Source organism: Frieseomelitta varia, unplaced genomic scaffold (genome assembly GCF_011392965.1).
Source record: "Frieseomelitta varia isolate USP_RPSP 00005682 unplaced genomic scaffold, Fvar_1.2 scaffold_249, whole genome shotgun sequence".
Lineage (NCBI taxonomy): Eukaryota > Metazoa > Arthropoda > Insecta > Hymenoptera > Apidae > Frieseomelitta > Frieseomelitta varia.
Genome location: NW_025109978.1, coordinates 221,052 through 248,126, shown reverse-complemented (window position 1 = coordinate 248,126; position 27,075 = coordinate 221,052). Strand labels below are relative to the sequence as shown.

Sequence of the window (27,075 nt, the reverse complement as noted above, 5' to 3'; positions counted from 1 at the left end):
GAGCTTTATTATTAGTTAATTTATAAAGAATTTGAAAATAAATTAATTTCGAATGAATTAATATTTCGATCGTCTGATTTTTTTAAGTATTTGCGAAATCTCACTTATCAACGAAAGAGAATTTAAGGCGGTTAAAGAAGAAAAGAAAGGAAGATCAAATCATTAGGCTTTACGCAAATTTATAGATTCGGAAATGTAACTAAAAATAGAAAATTTTGATACTGAATGTTATAAAAACTATAGACCGCTTTATATATCATTTTGCTTTTTAAAAATTACCTATAAATGCACAAAATGCACATGTTGCATTCAGCATCTCATTTAAGAAACATTTTTCTACTACAGCAAATTATCATTGTCACATCGCAAACATATAATTTTCACACAGTAACACGCGAAAATATATAAAGTGTTCAAAGCAAGTAGTTCGTAACATTTAATAAACAAAACAAACTTTTATAACTTAATTTCAATTGCATTTATAAATTTGCCTAGACAAAAATATTTCAACTTTCGTTCCAACTATTTCTCCCGTCGGATCTCTCGCATCTGTCTAAAAAATTACTACTCGTCGACCGCTGTACACACATGCATGGTAAAATCATCGGTGGTCGACGAATAAAGGGGCGGAAAATCAGATGGCGTCGTTAATGGCGCTTTTTAACAGGGTTTCAATTCTTGCATCTCTCTTTCTGTATCGCTCGTGCCACGCGATGTCTGATAATCGATCTCCAACAGTAGCTCCAACAGGGATCAATGCATTCTCGAACCGGGTCTTCTATTTCTCTTTTTCTCTCTTCTCTATTTCTCGTACAACGACGCAGCGTCATAAAGTGCACTGATCACCGTGTTTTTATCCTTATAAGATCGGTCACTCGTGATATTGGCGTTCTCGTTTAATCTGCCACCGTGAATATATCGCCTCGCTGGATAAACGAACTCGAACATTGTTCCCTAACACGTGAAAAATATATTCAACTACGGTGTTTCGTTCGCAGCTGTTCGAAGACAACGTGCTGTCAATCGAGTTTATCCATTTTTACGGTATGTTAAGAAGCTTTTTGAAAGTTGTTGAGAAGTATTAGTTATCTCTTTAAAATTTTTATTAGGCTGTAATAGAACAAATTCAGCTTCTATCCAGTTTTTTCAGAGAACAACACGACTGATGCGTTTCTCAATATGTCGTACTAGAAATGCCTGAATCTACTATCAATTCTGGAACATAGAAAATTATTCGATGCGATTTACATATCGAGGAGAAAACTTAAATCGTGTTTCGAGAAATAAGAATTTATCGAAAAGAGTAATTTAGATGTAACTTTCATTATCTTTTTAATACGTCTTGCTATAAACTACCTAAATCTACTGATCTACTAAATCTACTTCATTGTCATGAATTAATTCCCAGGTCATAGAAAATTATTCGATGTAATTTGAATATTAAGGAGAAAACTTAAATCGTGTTTCGAGAAATAAGACTTTATTAGTAATCTAAATTATTAATTAAATATTAATTAAATATAATTTAATATAATATAATTACATCTAAATGTAACTTTTATTATCTTCTTTATACGTCTGGCCACAAACTACCTAAATCTACTGACGTCGTCATGAATTAATTTTAGACTACAGAAAGTTGTTCGATGCAGTTCATTTATCAAGGATAAAACTTGAATCATTTTTTGAGACATAAGAACTGATTGAAAAGTAACATAATTCATTATATTTTTATCATCTTTTTTAGCGTATTCAACTACAAATTTCTAAAAATCTACTGACGTCAAGTTACTTCTGGTATTATTCATTCGACATAGTCTAACTGATTGATGGAATCGCTAAGACCAGGCTGTTAATAATTCTATTCCTTTAAAGAATCAGTTTCATTCAGCACAGTATAATGTTGCAAGTCCGGTTAACATTCTGTGTAATATCTGCCGCTTGATAAATTTATTTCTTCCGAAACTTGTTCTACTCGTCACTATAATCTTCTCAGAGTTATCAGATTTGTAAACATTTCTCATTAGGCGTTTCGGCGTTTGTACGAGAAACAATTTTACTTCCCTGAATTATTCGACGATTTCTATTAAAAAATTGTTATACTTTACATTTATACTATATGTCATTGCATATAACTTTAAAATTAAATTTTGAACTAAACTTCACTATATATATATGTATGCAATTAAATTTAAATTTAAATTTAAACAATTATTACAGAATAATAATCATCAGTGCTGTATAATATAGTTTCGAAAGTTCCAGGAAGTAAATTTGCAGATGCTTCTCGATTAGATGTGTCGGTGAACGAATTTTCACTGTCATAAATCATTCTCCCCGGTTAATATCGCCTCTTCGCGCGTTATTTTCGCGCATGGTCCGTCAGTTTCATCGGAGCAACGAGGCGCGCGATGATACTTAAATGCAGCGGAACTACAGCGATAATCAGAGCCAATTAAACGGGGGCGCGTACGCACATATCCGCCACCGAGATGCGAGGTTAACGATATCCCGATGAGACTTTAATGCCGTGTATAAATCCCTTTTTAACTCGCCATCATTTCCAGCCTATCGACGTAATTCCTTCATCCGATCGATCGCGCGGAAACGTTTTGTTTATGGAACGACAAACAACCGTGAGGTCGGTCGCGCAAAATATCGCGGGACGGAAAGAGGTGGAATTATTCGAATGCTGAATATGAAAAAAAAACAAGATAAATAAGTGAAATTGTTTAACGTTGTTTCATATTAACATGCAACGAAACGTCGAGTTAAAAAAGAAACAAGTGATGGACGTGCAGGCAAAATTATTTAATATTGGTAATATTAATATTATTTAATATTGGTAATGCAAAATTAAATAAACATTGACGCATGCAACGTAATAAAACGACGAATTATGTATATTGAGTGACAAAAAGAATTGTCAGACGTATATAAATGCGGTAGTTGATTTTTATTTCGAGACCAAAGGCGACGTAGGAATAAATCTACTAACGAGAGCGTTCATTCACAAACACTCGACTCTTTCGAAAGCACTCCTTCTATCTTCTTCGTTTATTCTTTATTAATTAACGTGTGTATTCTTTGCAGTCGTTTCACCCTGCACACACACACACACACACACACACACACACGTATATTCCCTCTGGCTGTATTTCACTGCCTCTTTTATCCCACGTGTTCATTCATAATAGACACTCAGTCACGTTCGCCAAAAACTTTAAGTGCCCGTGTATCCTCTATTTAGCGATAAGTAATCTTAAGTACTCGGTCTAAACGCTTTCTTCGCACCTCTAACGCGAACGTAAGATCAAATATTCGCCGATGAATTGCCAGTTTCACTTCTGTCGATCGAACGAATCATTTCTCATTTTCCCGCGATGATGAAATTTTGAAAATTTACCTCTCTATGGAAAACAAGCAAATGTATGTAAATACCAAATCGTTTCGAATATTTTGCCTGTTTGTTGTTTATAGTCACAATTTATTTACAGTCGATTATTATTAGTCGATTATTCTCAGATTGTTGATTAAAGTATGTTAGAAATAATTGATAACTTGACGAAATTCCGTTACCTATGCATTTCTATCACTTTTGCAAAAAAGCGAGACGAACAAATCCTGCGTTTCTGGCATTTTTATAGATCGCGGGATGATGAATTTTTTTACGTTTCAATGCAAGAGTGTCCCGAGAGATTAATTGCAGGATTGATCTGTCAGTCGCAAGGATGACAGTCCGCCATCGGCTTATAAGCACCAGCCGGATAAACGGGATGATCCGCCACTAAGTTAGTTAGGATTTAATCGTGAATAGTAAATTAATTACGATCGATGAGCGTCTTGATCGAGGCAAGGGGACGTGCAGAAAGCGGAACAGGACGCAGCGTGAAAGCAGAAATATTAAATTTGTTTTTATTGAGCGAGGGAAAATTGAAACGGTCAAATAACGTTTCTCTGAAAGAAATTCTGTTTCACTCGCGAGGTAAAAAGTCCGCAGTCAAATATTAAAGTTACATCGACGAAAAGGCATTTCAAACTGGGGATAATGTGATTCGCGAGCGTGAAAAAGATTTCAATGCCCTCGGATATCTTCGAATACCTTTCGTGGAAATCTTCTTACCGGATACTGATAAGTTTTGATAAGAATTGGTAAATTGACGATTCAAGTATACAGATAATAATTAATGAATTCAATTTGCTCTGCTTGATAATTTTATTTCGACGCACGAATTTTATTTCAATGTAATACACTTTAACAATACAATTTACGCTTTCTATGATATGTACTTTAATCATTTTCCTTAACACGGTGAAGGACAGAATGCTTTTTCAAGCTGTTTCAATCAAAACGATCGAAATGTATCAAGCCTGAAATAGGATATGAAGCGACAGTATGTTTTGTAATAAAAAGCAGAAGAGAAAGAATACGTAGAGGGGAAAAGTGAAAAAGTGAGACGAGTATAGAGAAAATTGAATCGATTCTTCGCGTTATTATGGGGATAACACACGATGGGTTGTCGCACGGGGGACTTCTGAAATTTATTTTCATTCCCAGGACGGTAGATCGTACAAGGTGGAAAATGAGTCGCTTAAAGTAGAGTACCGTGTAATTCGATGCTTCCTCACGTTCAAGATACTAATATACACGAGATATACGCTGGCGAAAATTCGAACATTGCGAGCCATATCCTTTTAAACTTCAACCACATTTGTTACTTTGCTCTCTATGAGCTCTAGTCATTAATTTGAAATCCGCAGAAATGTTAGTGTTATTGATCAGAAATGAAAATTATCATCCGTTTGCGTGACAAAGGAAATGAATAAGAGATAGATTCCTCATTGAAAGAAAGAAGGGTTGGCACTTCAGTTTTCAAGGAAAGGTTGAAATTTTTAATGCAGCGATTGCGAAAAGTATTGAATTATTGAATTTTCAGAAGTAAAAAATTTTAGAAGTACGAATCTATTTATTTCAATTACCATTTAAATTATAGTGACTTACTTGGAGATATCTTGACACAGTTGTTTTATTTTCTAGTGACTTACTTGTAAATATCTTGACACAGTTGTTTTATTTTCATTTATTTATTTATATCGATATATATTCGTCAACGTATATCAGTATTACTAGTATTAAGCATTATATATATATATATATGTGACGTCCGTAAATGTGTTCAGTCATCATCGGAGACATTTCATTCGCAATTCAATCCTCACTTAATCTGTTCGATCGTTAGTCAAAGTTGTTGATTCCGAGTATATATCGAGAGCCGTGTTTCTCGATGGATTATAAGGAGGAATTAACATACAATGGTACAACCGTCGAATGGTACTCAGCCGGTTCGGAGCAGGTTCTCCGAATTTAGCTTCAGAGGATGAAGATGGCCTCTGGTACAGCGTGAATCCACTAACAAAAAAAAAAAAAAAATTTGAGAGAGACACGAAGAGAGGAGGAAATAAAGAAAGGCACGTCTGTGCCATCGATCCGAGGGATCGAAGCGCGATAAGAGCTTCGAACGAGAGACATGTCCGCCGTTTGGGGTGGAGAGGGTGGGATGGAAACGCGTCGACAGTGAGGACACAGTAACGCGATAAATTGCCGCCATACGTTACATTCTACGCGAGCCAAGTGGGAGGAATGTAAAAGTGGAACGACAATGGCTCGCCGGCGACAAAGCTACAGCGATAAAGTGGATTTGCATGAAATCTCGCGTGTCTCGCGCTCTGACGCTGATCATTATGAATACATTCCGGAAGGTACATCCTATTTTCACGTCTTGCGAACGTGATTCCGTTTCCCTTACCGTTTTTCGACGCTTCACCGGCAGTGGGCGATGCGACGCGAGTTCTTATTCAGACGCGCGAAGAAGGGGATTAGATGTAAAAAGAGGAATGGTCAGGGATTAGGGCTCGCGGGGAGAAGAGACTTTGATGGATGTGTCGGGCAACTACCGGCGCGATGAGATTCTCGTCACGTTCAAGGCCCCCGCGTGAAAATTTGTTGGAGATATGGTTGAAACAGGTGCTTTAATCGGTGGAATGTTGAAAAATGAAACGTGAATGCCTGTTCCGCGTGCGCCCCCGTCGTGGTAACAATGGAAGGCAATTTAGTTTATTACGTCGAGTGACGTTTCAGTTCTTGATCGTCGAGTGGAAAACTGTGTAGCCTCTGCGGGAGAGTGCGTTACGTGTGTACGTTCTCGGTAAATAATGTAGAGACATAATATTTTATTATTAAGTAATATTTATTTGATAAAAGTAATGATAGTAGACAACAACAAATTAAACGAGGCAAATAATATTCAAACAATACGAATTAATTTATTAACAACTCAAATAAACTTTTAACAATACGACACACTTTTATCGTATTTCTGTGATCAGCCAAACAGGCCGTCTGCTATGTTTAAACATAACTAAAATTATTAAACAGATTAATTATAATAATCGATACTACAATAATGATCCTCGATGTTACGACATTGAAGGCCATTCTCACCTAGTCGATCTGTAGAATAATTTCAATATTTTGTACTTTATTTTTAAGACAGAATAATGGCGAAAGCACGTATTTAAACCACGGTTCTCTCAGACAGTTCTCTTTGAAGTGCGCACGTACGTTCTCTGCCTCTTTCGTCTCTGAAACGCGACATTAATTGTAACATCGGGATCGTTCGTTCCTTTTTCTTGTAGGAAATTAAGGAAAGCACGTGTGAAAAGTTGACGAACCAGGTACTTTGATTTCAACTAAAATATTGAAATATCGCAATTAACAAGTTAGCCTAACTACTCGTTTCACGAAACCTCGTAAACAACTTCGATTCCAAGAATCACGAATGCAACCACGAGCAACGAGTTCATAGTGGATTGTTCTTTCTACATCAACTACAGAGAAACGAAAAAAGAAGAATAAACATCACAGTTTCGTTGAAAACTGAATTCGTAAAAGAGCATTCTCTGAAAAAAAGAAATCTCTGCACCTTCAAACGATAGACACAGGCTCACAGGCTTTGAGAACTTTTCGAAAATCCACTTCAAAATCACCTCCGCGAGATACGTTCGGGATCCGCTTCATAATTGCGTCTCGCCTCTACGCGAGAACGTAATTAAACCAGCCCAGGGAGAAGAAACGGAGTGCCCCGGCAGATAATTGCTTCGTTCGTAAAATGGAAGTTTCGTGAGTTCTATCGCACGGCGAAATTGCCAGCCGCTGTAAACAACTGAAGTCGCGCCGGTTCCGCTCGAAAAGAGTTTAACCGCGAATTGGTCGGAAATTACTAGCCCTTAATCGCGATCTCTCACGATTCACGTTCGTTTCGTTTCCCTGTCGTGGATATTACTCGTTCAGCGTCGTTCCTTTCCTTTTCTCAACTTCCCTTGCGTTTCTCGACAGAGCAACGCGCACGCACCCGATCGATCGGATCCTCACTCGCGAATTCTCTCTTTCGGAACAGCGAAACGGTGTGAACGGTGGTGTGAGCATTCGAGCTCATTAAATATACTGTTACCGATAACAGTCGCGCCTTTGAGAGCCGCTTTAACGCTTGACGGTCGTGCAATTTCGATGGCCGAGATTATGCGCATATCAAGTGTCTCGCGGGTAAAATGAAGAGAGATCCCTGGTCAGTGGAACGCGCGGTGTCTTCGTTTTATTGGGACGCACGGTTGTACGCGGGACACTTTTGTTTTTTTCTTTTTTTCTTTTTTTTATTATTATTCGCGATTTTACAACGTGACAATATTTTACAAAAGTTTTGAGATTTTAATCCTTTTTCGTGGTACCGTTTTCATTTAAAATGGTTTTTGTCTACATTTTGTCGCTAGAACGACGACAATTATACTCGTCGAGCACGAGAGTAAGTGCAGCTGTTGTAAAATTGAATTAAATCGATTACGAAGAAATAACATTAGTTTTTTTAAATTAATAATTTAAAAACTAACCTGCTTAACATTAATTAATAATAATATTTAGGAATGATGTAAAAACAATTGGTCAAGTCTAGTCTCCAAATATTCTAAAATGTCTAAAACGTTTGCAAATACGTTTTATCTCCCACAAAAAATTTAATTTAAGTAACAAATTGTGTAATTACTCTTCTCGCGTGACGAGTGTTGTCACAGTTATTCGCAGCGAAGTGCTTAAGCAGAATTGTCGGTCTTTAAATTACTCGGAGAGTATCTCATTTTTGTTGGATATTTTCGTTGAATTCGATCTGCAAACTCGTTGAATTCGACCTGCGAGGACAGCTTTGTTCTGCTGGTTGGACATAAATGTAGATTTGTAGATGGATCTCTGTGCAGTTCTAGGAAATTTGAAAATGCAAAATTGCACAATTGCAATATGGGACAACTGTTTCAATTGGAAAATCAATTTTCAGTCGGGTATTCTCTGGTCGTGTCCGATTTAATTCGTGAGGATGGCTTTGCGTTCGTCGGAAACAAATTCGGGTTTATATTTAGTAAAATTTCAAATTGCAAAATTGCGCAAAATGCGTGATATGAAGGAAAGATGTACGAAATTTCGGAAATACACAGTGAAACAATTTTGTTTTACTTAATTACACTCTGAGCAATATAAACCATATGAATAAATAAATCACATTGTAACACCATTGACCTACAAATTACAGTATAAACATTTTAAATAATATTGAATTTCAGCAATCACGTACAAATACAATAAAAATAACAATTGAAGCTTCGTTAACATTTTCCCAAAATCCCTCGCATTGATATCTCGTTTAATACCATTCGAATGGTGTTATTTACAATGAAATCACGTCGTCGATCGTTCATGTTTACAGAGTAATATTTCAACGTATTTTTTTTGTTACAATTGGATTGGAGCAATGGTCGTCAAAGGAATCCGTGATTAGCACGTTTTATTGTGCGGATCGTGTCGTTTCGCGTGTTCTTCAAATTATGGAATAAAAATGGATAGAGAGATGACGGACGTTTTAATTAAAGCTTTGTGAAGGGCGTGGCCTTTATTAATTAAACTGGCACTCGTTGCAAACGTTGCGAACGTTGTTATCAAACCGACCGAGTTTAGAATGAAGTATCAAATTGTGTTACTGGCCGTGGATGTTTCGTTTCAAATGGGACGGTTCCGAAAATTTTGACGTGCTGTATTTAAATAGACGTGCACGTGGAAATCGTTCTTTCGTCATGAGAACGAACATGATTATTACGAAATTTTCAGTATTTTCATGCTAGTGTACTGTACGACTACTTGAATATAATTTTGCCAACAATTACTCACGTTAATGATATAATTACGCGTGTGTATATTTGCTTGAGAAGAAAATGCCACGCTCTCAACAGAAATCAAAATTAATTTTCCAAAGTATATAACGTTCAGTATCAAAAAATCCCGACAATGTGATAGTTTTAGCGTTAATAATTTTTCAATAAAATTCACAAGTATTGGTTAATCAGCTACGAAAGGTAGCTACGTTTTCATTTCTGTTCGTTCGATGGATAATTTTTATATTAAAAATAATTCAATAAACTTGCACATGTTTCTTGGAAATATACGTTCTTGCACAACGTTCTTCCTCGAATAATCGTACAGCAGGAGGCAACCATTGGCGTTCTCATTTGCCATAGTGCGTCATTAATAAATCCCTTTGTGAGTACGAGAACATCTCGCAGTCAAGGTTCGTTGATTCGCGAGCTTTTACGTGCCGAAACGTCTTGTCGTCGCGGTTTGTCATTCCCAAAATAAAAAAAAAAAAAAAAAAAAAACCCACTCGCGTTCGCATCCATCAACAGCTCGCAGCGACTTATTCGTCCGTGAATAATGTATCCTATCTTCACGACGGTGTTTTCCTCGTGAAAGTTCTCTCGTAGCGCTTCCTGTTGCCGCGCGTAACAGAAATATTTCATGCGGATCGAGCTACTCCACCGTCTCGCGTGTCGTGGCATTTGAATTTCGCGGGAAAGTTCTCGCCGAATTCCGAGCTTCGGGAAGCTTCGTGTTCTCGTTAGCGAAGACTCGGTACGCGCAGCTGCTTTCCACTCGGTCGACGCAGCGCGATGGAAAAAAATTCCAATCCCCTCCCAAAATCCCAGTTCATGAAATTGCCAGCATTTTAAAATGTATTCACATTCCAACTGCGAAAAGGGAGGAAGAGCGGCGGACATCGGTTGATAAGAGATAATTGAAAATGTTTGATTAAATTCGTCATTGAATTTAAGATTCCTAGCAATGTTAGTAAATAATCGGTTCACTATATGGCCAGTTTATAACTCTCCTACGTTCATATATGAAACTAAAAAGTAATTGACATGTGGATCGATCAATCTATTCGTAGTTTTGTTAATGTTATTGAGTACCTATCTCATCGAAGATTATACGATTAAATGAAATTGGTTTTCTTCGTCTCCTTTTTTTTTTACAGCGACGGAACAATTAGTCAAAATAAAAGCGGAACAATTCGGTGGGAAATTCAGTGGTACACTCGTAAAATAAATCTTTGCGAAAATGAAATTCATCGCGGATAAAAATCAGTGTAACACGTGTAACACGTTTAAGATGTATAAATAACGGAGGAAACAAGAAATTCATCGCTTCGCTTGTAGATAAGAATACTTCACGCGAAGGAGAATTTATAGAGCAAGAAGAAAAAAAAGAAAAATACGTTCGTGAGAGTTTATACGAATTTATGGAGCAAAAAGGGAAAAGAAAGGAAGTGAGAGAGAGTTTTTAAAAATATTCCGCAGATTTTCTTTGCTAGATTTTAAAGTCGGATGGACATTCAGCTGCGTTCACTGTATAAATCAACATTTTAACGTAGCACTATTTTTCTTTGAGGTAGAAGGTTCTTATTTTAGGAGAGATGATGGTACAGATGGTTTGTTAAACGTCCACGTGAGAATACGTTTTTACGATTTGACTTTTGTTTCCGTGCGTCGTGCTTCTTGTGTTTGCAATTTTTTTGTTCTCTTTTCTTTTTTCTGTCTCTCTCTCTCTCTCTCTCTCTCTTTCTCTCTTGCTACAAAGCGTTCGTGGTTAATTGATGAGGGCTGTTGAAAACGCGTGTTTATTGCCCAGCCCCGTAAATTGCGAAAGCACTAACTGTCGAAGCTAATTTACAGTCAAAAAGACAAGAATGATACATTCTCGCCGCAGAGAAGAATGATGCACTAGAAAGAAAATAATCCATTTGACTGAGACGTAGATCTTGTACGTTTGAAAGAGAAAAAAGTAACAAGAGCGACATATTTTTCCTCTTCAAGAAAATTCCTTTAATAAGAAAAGAAACAACTGTTTATCTCGACGAAACTTCCGGAGGAAGTAGTTTTCGAAAAGATATCCAACCCAAATTCTTTTTATCGACATTCCTCCGTATTCCCATGAGACAATTTTCAGAGGAGACAGTCCTCGGAAGAATATTGAATCCAAATTTTTCTCGTGGAGTATGAAAACTGCGCGCGGTGGAAACACTACCGGAGAACGAAAATTGAAAAAGCAAAGAGTCTAACAAGCGAAACACAACGAGAAATAGAATGGAAAGGAATGGTTCTCCGCTTCCAGGTATATCGAAGATTTCGACGATACTCGCGTAAAGCAAAGCGAGTGCCAGATATCTTTAATATCAATTCCTGCGTAATGTACATTTCGCACGTACGCGGAAAGATCACTCGTTCGAACACGGATGAAAAAAGAAATCACCACACGACACGACGTGGTCGGCATCAGTCACGCTGAAAGTAACCATAAATTCAAACAAGCGGAGCACGCGCGATTTATGTGGTAAATTGGATTGAACTACGTGTCGCGTAGGTGGAACCAGAGTCGGGAGAGTACAAAGGACCATGTTACAAAAGCCGAGTCTCCATTTGGAGAAACTGTTGGGACGATTCTAACGGAAGTATATATACACGATTGCTTCCAGTTCAAAAACTGGCCGGGATCGAGAGGGGGATCGAGAGAGACCGCGATCGGTTCGATCGTCATTTCGGGCGACAGGCGGTTTTAAACAACATGGATCGTTCGAGACATTCCACGACGGTTAATTGTGCAGCGAGTATGCCGGTACAATCAAACGAGGCCATCTGAGACAGATTGGCTTCCCTGCTATGCGGGTCTCGAGCAACAAGGCTTCTCGGATAACAAAAGGGATGTCCTTCATCCCTGGGAAACATTGTGGCTTCCCTCTGTGGCCATTCCTCCCTTCCCGAAAAAGTAATTTGCGATCGTTTAATGTCGGCCGGTATTTGTTTTCGCTTGCCGAGGCTTCTCGTTTTTCTCAATGACTTACGACGAATTCTTGAAAAGGAAAGTTGAAGAAAGAAGGATACTTTTACCGACTTTGCGAGGGTTTTTATCATTCCACGGATAGATTCTGTGGATTTAAAAGTGTAACAATTTACGGAAGAATAAAATACTTGAACTCCTGTGTTGTTTTCTACGATAATTTAGTACGTGGAACAATTTTCTAGATAAATCCCTTTCTTGTGACTATATTTTCGAAAATATGTAAAAATCCACAGTCTACTTTCGAAGCTTGAGTTTGAAGGGTGAATTGCGAACATGTGTAAATTAAAAAACGCGTTTAATTACGATTTGTCACGATTATCTTCTTTCTCTTCGATTGCAAAATGAAAGTTCAAATACCAGGTACACAAGTCGTCATTCTATTTGACTTTTGACTCTAAAAACATGTTAAAACGATACATGTAAAAATGGTATTGACACTGTAAATAGTAAAATATCGAGATCTATCATCACTTTATAACTATGTAACGTAACAATATACTTTACAATAAAATTTCTTTCGTTAATGAACATCTTAGTGTCATCTCAGGACTAGTTCAACACTAGTAATAATCGATTGACTTTGAATTTCACGAATGATATTCAAGGAACTTGTAGTTGATACATCATACTGAACACAGGATTTCGCCCAAAAATTACGAGCAACAAACATCCTTGTGACTTCAGAAGTTAAGCAAAGAGTCTAAGGCAAGTCCATGATTTTCATTATGCTCTGGTGAGTTTTTCTCTATATTCTTCGTTCGTTTTTCGTTTTGCGGTCAAGCTATGCAGTAAAAAATTAATAGCTAAAGAAACAAATATTTTTATTCGCAAAATATATATATATTTCTAAATTTGCCTTATATCTATATATCTTCTACATATTATTATAAATATATATTAATTATGCTATTATATTAATTATGCTACATTACGTATATACGTATATACGTATATACGTAATGTAGCATAATTAATATAATAGCATAATTAATATATATTTATAATAATGTATAATTAATAAATAGCATAATTAATATAATAAAAATATTATAAAAATCCAATGAAATAGTTTTGTCTCAAAAATATATAAAAGAAATCACTGCGCAAACATGACAGCATATATATTTTAAAAATGATTAGAATTTTCGTAAATAAATTTCAGACTTTAGATTACAAATTATTAAGATTAATTATTTAGATGGATTAATAATTTACAAATTATTCTTCTTTGCAAAAAGCAATTAAACAATGTTAATACTACAAACATAGATAAATTTTATTATAATATATACGTATACATATACAATATATACGTACACAATGTCGTTAATAATTATAAACTCAACCACACATACAAATAGCAAAAACTGTTGTTTAAGGGATTCTTTGCTAACGACTCTGACTTTCATCAAAAATATTCTCCTACTGACCAACAAAATCTCGTTGGTCATTAATTATTTTTTACAATATAAATTATTTCTAAATCGTAGTTGCAAACGTTCCATATTTTCGGAGACACTCAATCTATTATTGTGATTCACTCTGAATTCTTCGTCACGTTTGTCGAGTTTCGTGATTATCTACATCTAGCATTGTCTCAGTCTAGCTGTTAGGTATTCCAGAAAATACAAATCTAGGATCTAAGATTCGAGAGTTTGAGATAGACGTTTCCCAGGGCTGGCCTGCGGTAAGTCTTACTACTTCAGAATCCTTCACTTTAAGTTCCACTCTTCGAGTAGTCTGATAGAGAATGGTCTACCATAAATCTGGGCCCGGGGAATCCGAAGTTTCACGATGCCAAGATTAATAAGACTTTGGCATTCTAATCTGAATTATGGTCTCTAATCGAGTCTCTCGAGCTTGTGACTCCGGAATTGTAACTTTCTGGATCTCGCACACTTCCTTCCATTCCCGATCTTCAGCGTGATCAGGCTTGATATGACGTGACCATGATCATGCTGTCATGTGCTTGGAAACGGCAGTCTGAGACACGTTACTCGATTATCATTTTCGATGTTTCGACTCTCTTCGGATTGCTTTATGTAGACAAGAAACTCCGTTTTTCGTGAATCGAACAATCTTTGTGACATAGTTATAGGAACGTTAAGTTGAGGATAGATAGGCTTTCATTCGAGAAATTTATTATAAATCTATTACAAGTCCATCTTTTGGGTAATAGAATAGAATAGTTAGAACTTGGGGAAATAGCTACTTCTGACGTCACTCTGTTTGTTTTTTGACATTCGTAGATAAAACTAATGAAATCATTTGAACTTTTCTCCGATCTGTTTGCGCTGTATTAAATTATAACGCAGTGTAATTATAGAACTGAATATACTGCGAAGAGAGTCCATCGATCATCTCGCGTCAGAGACTGACACGACTTAACAAGATTGAAGCTGCAACTTTTGAATTCTGATCCTCTGAAACTCTGTTAACTTCTCGGGAAGTATTATTTAATATTTTAACATTAGTGCCACCGACGAGTAAGCGAAGATATCAAAATAAATGGTATTCGAGAAGATTTCATCCAAACATTTCCAAAGAAAACATTCGTGTCTACGCTGCAAATTTTTATGCAACGTACAGGCAGAGACGTAGTATGCAAAAATATACAAAATATCAGAGTGAAGTATTTAGTATATCTAACAGTGAAAGAAAGTTTCGACTCGAATAAAGCTTCAGTTACTTAAAACACGTTTAGAAGAACATGAAATTGCATAAAGATCTCTTGGTCAGTGTAAAGGTTCTGTCGTTTTTTGCAATATCAATTTTCTGAATTTTTTTTTTTTTGCTAAAAAATGGTATGCTGATTGACAATACTTAGTCAATTTAAAAAATACTTATTATATTGAGGAGAAATTATTGGGGTTAATTGACTATTTCTTTTGTTTTTGTTAGTATTGCAAAAGAGCTGTATAAAGAATATTTTTATGTAAAAAACAAAATAAAAAAAAGATTCTAAATTTAAAAGAAAAAAACGACAGAACTGTCTCTTACACCCAATATAATTTATCAGTAGTCTATTATTTATTATCTTAGGTCTCAATCTCGTTAAAATTGCGATTCGATCGTAATGACGTGGCACGCACGTCAACAATTTTTTGTCCCAAATTGCACATTTTCTCAGTTTCAAGTATATTTAAATATAACCCAGGCAAAAACAAATGATGAGTTTATTACTTCTTAATAAATTTCTATCCAGATATCGTACCGACGAGTATGAAAAGAAAAAGAAAGCGACGAATTATTGTACACGGTTCGGTCACTCGTTATGGTCCGCAATCCGTCGCTAGCGCAAGTGGTTAACCTCTTTATCGTCGAGAATTTTTTGTTCCAAAATTGTAATATTTTCTCAGTTTTAAGTATATTTAAATAAAACAAAATAAACAAATAATAAATTTATTACTTCTCAATAATTTCTCAATAATTCCTCAATAATTTCTATCGTACCGACGAGTTCAAAAAGAAAGCGACGAATTATTGTATGCGGTTCGGTCACTCGTTATGGTCCGCAATCCGTCGCTAGCGCAAGTGGTTAACCTCTTTATCGTCGAGAATTTTTTGTTCCAAAATTGTAATATTTTCTCAGTTTTAAGTATATTTAAGTAAAATAAAATAGGCAAAACAAATAATAAATTTATTACTTCTCAATCATTTCTATCCAGTGATATCGTACCGACGAGTATGAAAAGAAAAAGTAAACGACGAATTATTGTACACGGTTCGGTCACTCGTTATGGTCCGCGCAACCAGTTGCCAGCGTAAGGGGTTAACGTCGTGTATCAGACGCACGGCAGGGATTCTTACCACGTGGATCGCAGACTTCCACGTTCCTAATCTCCGCGTGTGCTCACCTCGTGTGCAATAACTTCGCCACTCGCCCGAACGTTCGCTCGATTCTCCACCTGTCGTTCACAGGACTTCTCGCTCGCGAGAACCACGAGCTACCACGTGTACAGCGAGCGGCATTTCAGCTTCGCCAAACTTGGCGAACAATGTATCGTCGATATCGAAAGTTTCCACGAAACAAAGTAACTTTCCTCGTTGCCCGTGGGACGTCTCGCTACCAGACGCGTCTCATTCTTCCCCAGCTTCTTAACTCTCCGCCGCCACTTGAAGAGAGGCAACTCCAGACGAAAAGAAGAAGAAGAAAAAAAAAAAATTTCCACGCTTGCACTTTCCTCTCGCCAGTCCCGGTTTTATCGTTCCACGCAGTCGAACGTTTCTTTTCTTAAATAACCACCTAGGAGCAACGTAGACGCTCGTTCGAGCCGAACGAGATAGGTCGGTCGTTGCCGATGAATCTTCTGTGCTATCGATTGGATCACGCCGGGAAATACCCCTTTGTTCGACGTGCCCTTTTAACGAGATCCGAGTTAAACAGAGATGGATTTTGCTACGTGACGCGAAGAACGAACGTTGCGAATTGTACCTGGGATATCGATGTTGAGTTTTATGCCCGCCGTTGGCTGTTGCCAGCATCTTTCAACGGACATGTTGTCTGGACTGTTCGTTTACGGTTGATTGTCTTCTCCTGTTCTTTCCTCTCTTTCCTTCCCTTTATGCAAGAGATATTTCACAGTTTCAATTTCGAGTACAGGGGTAAATAGAGTGACGGCTGAAAGGAAGATTACAGGTCGGTTTCACACAATTGAATTTAGCATTAATGGGAGAAATTCATGCGTGACACGATCTGTAATACACGTGCGTTTGACACGAGAAAGGTGTTGAATGTAAATTTTGTGATTATATCAGCTTTAAACTTTCTTGAAATAAAGAATTGATTAACATAGTGTTCCTTTATTTTACTTTCAATTCAGCTACGTTCTATTTTTGTTACTGGAAAATGTATTTGGGAAAATTATACGAAAGTGTCGTTGTTGTTCTTCCGTTCTGATTTTATGTTAAATATTCCGTCAGAGCATCAGGCGTTTCTGTGTATTTCTGTAAAACTGAAAAGAAAATAATTTGATATTTTTAATTTCGAGTTGCGTGTTTGTAAAATTTTCAATGCACGTATTTCACTCAAAAGAAGGTTCTTTGATGAAAATAATTCATCTGATTTTCTATGTATAATGTATAAACTCTAATATTATACTATAAAATAATATCACTGTATAATATTCTATAACATTATAAATTACATAATTTTCTCTACTATATAATTTCATCGGAATATTATCTTTCGCCGGAAAGTTACATTAAAATCCAGAAACTCTACTTTTAATCCTCGGTACGATTTCATTGTTCCATGTTCGTCGAGTTTGTAGTTTCTAAACCAATTTCGGTTCGATTTCATATCGGAGGAAGGAAAAAAGAAGAAAACACACGTTGCTCGAAGTCGTATCGATAATTGATATCGAATCTAGCAGCGAATCGAACACTGTTCGCGAGTTTCTCACGAATAACGAACAATCTCTACGTACAACGCCGTGACTGTAGTGTTTTTTTTTTTTTTTTTTTAAATCCGAAATCAATTAATTACCTTTGTACTTGCGAGACAAACATTTGCATTACAAATTCGAAACCGATTGCCGTCCCGTCGCGCTCGAAACAAAGCGACAAAAGCTGCGACTTTAATTGCATACGATCTCCAGCTTCCTCTCATTTCGACGATCATTATACAAATTCTACTAAAAAAGCGATAAATCCAATATCCGCGTCAGACACTCCTGTGAGATTAAAAAACTTGAATGGATGAAGACGTCGGTATTACATCCTGCGCTACTGAATATTCATTGAAACTTAGAACCGTGCGGTATTAAACTCTGGATAAAGGTTTCGAACCGATTAAAACCGGCTTCATACCCCGTGTGTAATAAATGGAATATTTTAAAACTCGAACGCGTCGTCGTCCGCTTACGCGATTGAATGCTTCGCGTCGATTTTTAAGTCCATCGTTTTCAAATTTCGTTGGCAGTGGCAGTAAAGATCGCGTAGATCAATGAAAATTTTTTTCAAACGACTGCATTTGTTAAAGAAGCCTTTCGACTTTTACTTGTGAACGATTGTTGTTCAAGCGCGCTCAAATTTTATTGTCACTACTTTTGGTGGTCCTTACTATAAATATTAAATTTATACATACTATTATATTTACATTATCAATATATTATATATATATCATATAATAAATAAATATTATTATATATTTTACTTTCCTGTCCTGATGCTGTTGGTAATTGTTTTTAGTAGTTTTAAGGAAAGGCGAGTAAATCAGTAATAATTTTAGAAATAAATTCGACAATATAATATCAAAGAAATGCATGAAACGTGACATAGGTCTTGAATCTTTATATTGTAGATTTTTATAAATTTCTGAATATGACTGCGCGAAAATTTGAAACGACAGAGTATACATATAAGTATTGTAGATTAAAAAATATAAATATAGTACGAATGAATAAGTGTAAAAATGCTAATTCTTTTATTCTTAGGGTTAAAATTTTTAATATAAAATTTAATTAATTTAATGTTGATAAAGCAGTAATTTTTTAAAAATAACACAACATATAAAACATAATTTTTAATTTAAATTTAATAAATCTTCATATCAAGTTATTAAATAAATTCCAGCAGTTACCAAAATTCATAAATGAACTGAAGATGAAACATACATAAAGTAACCAAAAGTAAAGCAGTAAATTTATAGTGCTTAAAATTAGATTTTGTTGATTTAATCATTTTAGCAAGTTCAGTTGTCATTAAACTACTAATTCTCATACATTTTCTGCATTTCTGTCTCTCTAAATGCAGGCAACATGCGAAAATATATAGAATAAAGTATTTAATTCGTGAATATTTAATATGTAGCTAAATAGAATAAGTATTCGTTGATAAATCGAAAACAAAATATTCGTCAGTAGAGGAAACAAATTTTTGCCCAGCCTCTGCTTTCTTAATTTCGTTCAGAAATCTGAACAGAGTGACGTAAAGATCCACACTCTATTACCATTATTAATATAACAAAAAAAAAAAAGGAAATAGAAATCTTGAAAAAGGAGTGTCAAACGAAAAGGACAAATATCACAAAAATTTCTCCGTGCAGTATCAATTGAAAAAAAGAGAATAAATGAAAACTGATCGAAAGAAATTTGTAAAAGACAGTCGTAAAGTATCGCGTTTTCTGTTTCCGGTAAGAGCTTCGACTGCGATCAGTATCGCGAGCACAGGGGGAATAGGATCGATGTCGCTGCCCGGAATCGCAGTTTCGATTTTCGGCTACGAAAGTTTGAGTTTCAGTTGGAGCTTGGCTCCAGTAAACCAACGTTCTCCTTTTTTCCCATTCTTTTATGAAAGCATCGATGCCGTCTGAAAGTACACTCCTGTTTTCTTCCCTGTCGAGCTATTCCACGGGCCAGCAGCCGAGATTCGAAACGTGAGACTGCAATCGACTCTCGGGAGGGACACTCGATGCTTACGAGGTAAATTCCACACGTCGCGAGAAATTCCACAACAGTCTGCGATTGTTCGTTCCGATTATTGTCGAATCCCACAAGATTCTTCCATGCGTGTGATCTAATTTCCTTGGCTCCTTTCTCGGGAGAAGAATTCGAAACTCGGAAAGGTGATTTCATAATCGTTGAGTAGGTGATTTTGTCAAATAGTTTTCTCGTTTCTTTTTGCATACGAGATTCATTCTGTATATTTTCGAATTCTGGTTCATGATTTCTCCAAAAAATAAATTTTGTTCTTTTTAATGAGATATTCATTGTGATTTACATCGTAGAAGAATTTAAGTGTTTTTGCAGAACCGATTAATTTCTATTCGACAGTAAGTTAGGACATACGCCATATCCTAAAATATTGTATTATGTTATATTATATTATATTATATTATATTATATTATGTTATATTATGTTATGTTATATTATATTATATTATATTTTAATATTATTCCTAAAATATTTATAATACTTTTCACTTGGTACACATAATAACCTTTACGACATCCCATCTTACTTCTCACAAAATCCAACGATAGTCATCTTCATTCCTCGCGTAAAACAAAACGAAAGATCTTCTGAAAAGAAATTTATGCGCCTTGTTAACCATGAAGGCTCCATCACCGAGCAATCAGACTCTCGTTGATCGTAAAGCTTCAAAATATCCCGTTGTACTCTCCAGAAAATCCCCGAGTCTACTTCCATAATTGAACAGATCGTTAGGGAGAAAGATAAGAAAATCCAAGGTAATCCCCGGTGGTAGAATTTTTCGACGCTGGAAAAGAAAATTCCTTGCGTCGTCCTCGTCGGAATTTCAAGAAACATTCGATTGCGGTTAAAGATGCACGGTTTGCCAGCACGACTTATGGTTATTGTTCGATGGAGACGGTTTGTTCAACCTCGTGGAACGAGCTGGCGTCGACACGGCCGTTTATTACATTAACATAAAAATTGAATTTTCCAACGTACCGAGGACCGCGATAGCTGGAACTAGGCTCGAGTATACTTCCTTCCCGAGTCGTCGACGTCCCCATATCCATCCTTTCTCTGTATCAGTAGGCCAGCGTACATGGCGACATACACGAGGTGAACTTGAATACGTAGAATGTCGATTTGTAGAATGACCGTTTTCCTCTGCCATTATGGTAATAAGAGTCGGAACAGTCTTAATTCCGGCTCGTCTTCGTCATCGCGCGTTAACAGCAAATCGCCTGCATTTACACCACTCGTTTAGACTTGGTATCCCGTTGTATTCCAAGTGATTCTCGTTTGAATTAATCGAATCTTAAGCTGCGACTGGATCGTGCACCGCGACTTTCAGAGACTAATTCCTTTTTTTTTTTTTTTTTTCTTCGAGGAAATTAATTAAACGGAAGGAAATTGCAGACATGGAGGATCGCGTGTTATATAGGTTGTTCGAGGAAGTAATTTAATCTCATCAACCTCCGAGGCGCTTAACGTTGAATTAACGCAACAGCTTTAGTTTTACCATTTTCTTCTCCCCGTCAATTTACGTCGTCCAAGTCTACTTTTTAACACTGCGGTTGAAATTCCCCCTTCCTGGTTTCTCTTCAGGGAAGTTCTTCCTCTTACTTCTGGTTTCACTTGGATTTTACAATTTTATGGAACTTGGGGAAATTGAAATTTTTGTGCTTGCGTGAAATTTTGAAATTTTCTTTGTTATAAATTACTATTATTAATATATATATGTTATAAATATATATTATAAATATTATATTAAATATATATTATTATATATTATAATAGATTAAGTCTTTGCAATGTGCACGATTTAAAATTTTCTTTATTATAAATTACTGTAACGTCATTAATACTTTATTATTGACGTTTCCTTTATCATAAATGTAAAATTTGCTATTTTACTTATGTCACAATAATATTGCGTTCACGTGTCTTTTAAGCTTGGTTCATAGTGGAATAGGTAATGGCTGTCGTTTATTCTTCAACCTCGTTGTTTCACCATTTTTTAATAGTTTGGGCAATATTTAACGACGCCGAACAATAAAAGTTCCCCACGAACAGCGCTTGGATGCTAACTTCGGATAAAGTAGCACGAAAGTTGAGGCACAGGTTCTCGCGGGAGAGGATAATGGTTTTTGTTTTCTTTCGAGCTCCTCCACGTTCTTAAAATAGTTGCTGTTTACACGATGGCGATCGATATGGAAGATACGTCGCGTTCTGTGCATCGATCCGATTTTAAAGCTGCGTTATGCCATCTAATCGCGAGATGCTACGTGTAATAAACGTTCGTACAAGTTCTTAACTATCGTAAAATTTCGTTTCACATTCACAAATCCCTAATTTCTCGCAGAATTCTACGAATTTGCGACAATGTATTTTCAGCGATTTGTACGATTCTTTTCCTTTTTTGTACAGATACACTCTCTCTCAAAAGTCATAAATAAAACACTATTTATTTTTAACATTCAGTGCTTAATATGTACATATATAATACAATTTTCAAACCGTGATATACCATTGTTAATAGTTAACAGTTCATAGAGTCTTCATTTTATGAACTGTTATTTAGCATTTCACAAATTTTTTAACAATTGCTCTAAAAGCGTTTCAGCAAGGTTGTACATGTGCAGACTGAAACTTGTGCTCTCTCTACCGCAACGCAAACTTTTTCTACTCCTTGTGTTTTAATTCCTCTGGCGCGAGTTTTATATTTTTATCTCGTCGGTGATTTCAGCGTTAGAACTCTCGTAGTAGACGTTATTACATTAAAAAATTGAGTGCTGAAACTCTCTCATTTTAGCTCGAGAACAGTATTAAAACTCTCTTACCGTACGATAATGGCAACGTTCTATTAAAAGTCACTTGCCAATCTAAATTGCTACGCGTGTTCTATTTCTCTGTTTTACAAGATGCCGTGTTTTTCGACATAGAGAATTCATGTATTCACGGTGTTCTCGTGGTTTAATATTTCAATCCGAAGTTCAAATTTCGAACGAGTAGCCTGTAACTGTACTCAAAAGCTGAAACGACGTTAAAAACGACAGGAAAGGCTAAAAATTTGCGAAAAGACACTTGAACTAACGTTAAAACGAGTCTGCGTTCAACGTCGCGTGAATTAGCAAACTTATACGACATCCCTTCCTAAATCTCAACTTTTAACTCACCTCTTTGGATTAATTGTCGAATTAATTCATAATTATTACAAATCCTGTTGCTTTTCTTCAACTTTTTCATAGCTCAAAATTTTCAGTCAGAGTTGGGCAAATTTTATTCGAAATCTAGAATGGTGAATCATTTTCACTAATTTGTTTTATTATAAAAATGTGAAAAGTAACTTCATCTCGCGTTCGAATTAGATGAATCCTTTATTTAAATGAATTTATTAAAATAAGACGAGCAGTTCTTCAAAAATTTTACTTATTGATAATTTTAATTGTATTTCAATTTCATTGATCTTTGTAGTTTGCAAAATATAAAATTGAGTAGAAAAGTTTAGTTTATTAGTAGCCAGATAATGAAAAGGAAGATCATTTGCACAAATAAACCAATTCAAAATTATTTCAAGAGAGATATCAAGCCAAATAGAACGATATATTTTCGAAATAATCGTTTTTCGAAAACATTTCATTCAAACAACGCCCAAATCGGACTTCTAATTTTACCAGAATGGTAAATCGCAATTGTGATATAGTCTGACAATTTGTTTGGCTTTCGAATTTTTCAATTTTCTTCCTTTTTTTGAATTTTCCCTATAAATCGTGACACCACAATTTTAAAAATCGGATAACCGAGTTTCGATGCTACTGCTCTGTCGTGTGTGTGTGTGTGTGTGTGTGTGTGTGTGTGTGTGTGTGTGTGTGTGTGTCGAATTAATTAACGTTGCCACACTAGCCTATATCGTGCACCGCGAATTTTCGCTCGATGATTGAAACGACCCCGTCACCATTAACAATTATTTTATATTTCCGTTTGAAATGGAAATTTTTCGCCGAAGTTCGAAACGAATCACACTGGCGAACATTTGCATTTTGCCTTTCGCTATGAACTTCCACGTTTCATCTTAAATGTTAATTACATATATTTCGTTTCTTTTTCCAGTCGGTTATTTACACCGAGTTTTATTAAACATTTCCCTTTGAGGGAGAGGCGGCTATTTTTCTGGTGAAAAATATTAAAGAAGTATTTCACAGAAAGATGATAGCATTTCGAAATATCGTTCGGAAAATGCTAATATTTTAACGATAATTATTTCACGTATATCGTGCGCGGCGAACAATAATTATCCTGTCAGTACTTCGTGGTTGAAATTATTAAACAGTATGGTACGGTATAGTGATAATATCTTGACAAATGGTTTGCAGAATGTCGTGTGTAGCGAATAATAATAATTATATCGTCAGCTTTGATATTAATTTATCATCGAATGTGGCTCTGAGCGTTTGCGTATTCAGTTAAAGAGATATGTGTTCGCTTTCATCTGGGAAATGGCAGCTGTAATATAAGATTTCATTGTTACGTGATAACGCGAGATCTGTGAGTGATACAAGCAGCAAAGCTTTAGATCCTCTCCAAGGACTATTGAACGACAGAAATTCAGGAAATTCTAACCTTTCGTCATGTTCAATAAAATGTTGAAAGAAAGTCGTAAAGCAAGAAACGGCTCAAGTAGTAACTCGTTGTGTAAAGAGAAGATTCATTTTTTCAAATAATAGATTCGGTCATAAAATGTTTTTTAGAGACGTTTGACATTTTTACAGTTTTCGTGGAAAGGTACTCTCTGTTTCTCAACTTTTTAAAAAAATCCAATTCAGAACTGTGAAAGTAGGGACATTACGCTCTAAAGTGAAAGCAACTGGATTATTATATGATCTATTATTATTTTTCTCTATAAACAAATGGAAGGAAACTAAACAATATCGGCAAGGAGGAGAAAGTCTTAAGCAAACAATATCAATATAATATAAAGATGGATTCTCTTGATCCTTCGTCGTTTCAAAGATCAATCGTACGCCGTGTCGTTATGAGAACGCTTCTGCACTTACGCTCGATAAACGAGACGAACCACAACGTTGAGGGTTTCCTTCACCCGTTATATTATACGCCTATAAGCGTATGGAAACGATGTGATGCACAATGTAATTCTCGCGGTGTCTACGTTAATTCGCTCGAGCAGACATCGCTGATGCTGATGGTATCCAGAAACGGATACCACGTGACTATCCCCCCGACATATTGTCGGATGTCTCACAGTGTCGGACACTGAGTAAACATCTTAAATGAATTCACGATTAATGGACGACTGAGGGTAGAGAGTAGGATCGAGTGTCCCCTTGAAACACGTAGTTTGAACAGCAAGGAATAAGTAAGACTCTAATCGGACTAGGATGAACATCAAACGCCGTAGATGCCAAACCGATTAGTGTTAAATTCGTTGGTAGTTAGAAACGAAGATTAAAAGTAAAATAGAGTCGATTGCTTTTTGTCGATAGAACGAGCAGTGCATTTTATTGTTAAGGGAAATGAGTTTGATCCGGTTTGGTTAGGTTTGTCAAAGGTTTACATATGAACATCAAAGATGTTAAGTGAAAGAAACGAGGTTGAATATCATTCTAGAATGACTGAATATTTAATATAAATTTCCAATTGACGGGCGATTAGAGGTGAATGGAATCAAATACTGAGTTCGAACAGTGAGGAAAATAAGATACTGATCAAACTAGAATAAAAATCACACGTCATAAACGTTAAATTAGTTAATGCGCTCAGAAATGAAGATTGAAAGTAAAATGTAATTGATTGATCTTTATTGATAGAGTAATAGATTTTATTAAAGAAAATGCATGAGTTTGAATGTGAACGTCAAATACATCCGTAAATTAAATTAGAGAACGAGGTTGGATATCTTCTGGAATGAACAAACGATTGGGAATAGAATGAGATCGAATGCTGTTTGAAACACTGACTTTGAACAGCAAGGAGAACAAGACTTTGGTAAAATTTGAATGAATATCGGAAATCAAAGATTATTTAATTATCATAAAGTGAGTGTCATTAGAAATGGAGAACAGAGTTGAGTATCTTCTAGAGCAAGCAAATTTCATCGGTAAATAGCTGGAGACTTTGGTCAGACAGTCGATGAATATTGAATATCGGAGATACTAAATCGGTTACAGTTTGTAGTAAGAGGTACAATAAACTGAAGTATGTTTTACCTCTAGTGAAGTGAACTCGATGGACCGATGGTAGTACGAAACTTTCATTGGACACCGATAAACATCGAATGTTTCAGCTCATCGAGTTTATTACAATTTATGAATTTGAAAGGGTCACTATCGCGTGGGAACGAGGGAGAATATTTAATTCGAGTGGTTAGTTATAGAGAGATTAAATCAGTCGATAATCGAAACAAACGTTACATCTTTCTGGCAATAGATTATCGTTTCATTCTTCATTCGTTAATTCCAACTTGCATCGAGATAATCGTCGCAGCACGTTTAAATCGATAATAATTTCTAACAGCTTTAAGTGCGTTATTGACGAGAATTTGACGATCTCGCAGTGATCAAATCGCTTTTTAAAAAAATTGACCTACTCAACTTCTGAATTTGCAAGAAGAAACACGATTCTTTCAAATTGATCAATTCAGACAGTAAGACTCGATCAAGACGCGTGTTTAATTTCAAACGCACGAACAAACAATCTAAACCCATCAGTCCCACAAAATATTTCCATTGCGTCCATCGCATACGTCACAATTACGAATCCATTAAACCCAATCGCGCGCGATAATGTGCACGTCCACGCGCGCCAATTCGTTCGATCGAGGCGATCGTCTCGTCGAGAAACTTCCATCCTCCCGGGAAATCCCTCAACGGCATCCTCGGCTTGAATTTTGTATATGCCGCTGAGTCATCAGCACGGCGAGAGAGGGCCGTCCCGCTGAAAAAATAATAACACACCGCGCGGCTCGCCAACGCGCAGGGGCGCGCACGGTTTCCTAGTTTCCCGTAGGAATCGGCGGGGTGCGCGAAAACTTTTCCAAGGGTGCATGGGCGATAGTGTCTCGAGCTACCGCCAGGGCGACAGTTGGCGCGCTTGGGCGCGGTAACCAAGGTTACCACGCGCATGGGCAATGTTAGGATTCGGGGCATCGGTTGTGTAGCACACTACGGGGGTGGTTTTTCGCGTTGGCACACCCGGGCGGTTAGCTGGGCGGTGTCTGCAGCCTTCACTTTCCTCCTAAAAATCGAAGGCTACGGAGCTGGTGGCCGTGTCTTTTTTCCCCTCTCTTTCTCCTCTCGTCTCTGTCGCTATCTTTTCTTTCATCTGTCGAGCTGTTTCCCTTCGCCCGTGGTTCGCCCGTCGTTGATAAACCGTAT

The 27,075-nt window shown here is 36.4% G+C and overlaps 1 protein-coding gene across 9 annotated transcripts in view; it reads left to right on the top strand.

Annotated features, from left to right (window-relative positions):
• LOC122528345 (glutamate receptor ionotropic, NMDA 2B) overlaps positions 1-27,075 on the top strand; it is a 206,124-nt gene that overhangs the window by 37,889 nt on the left and 141,160 nt on the right. The window lies entirely within an intron of this gene.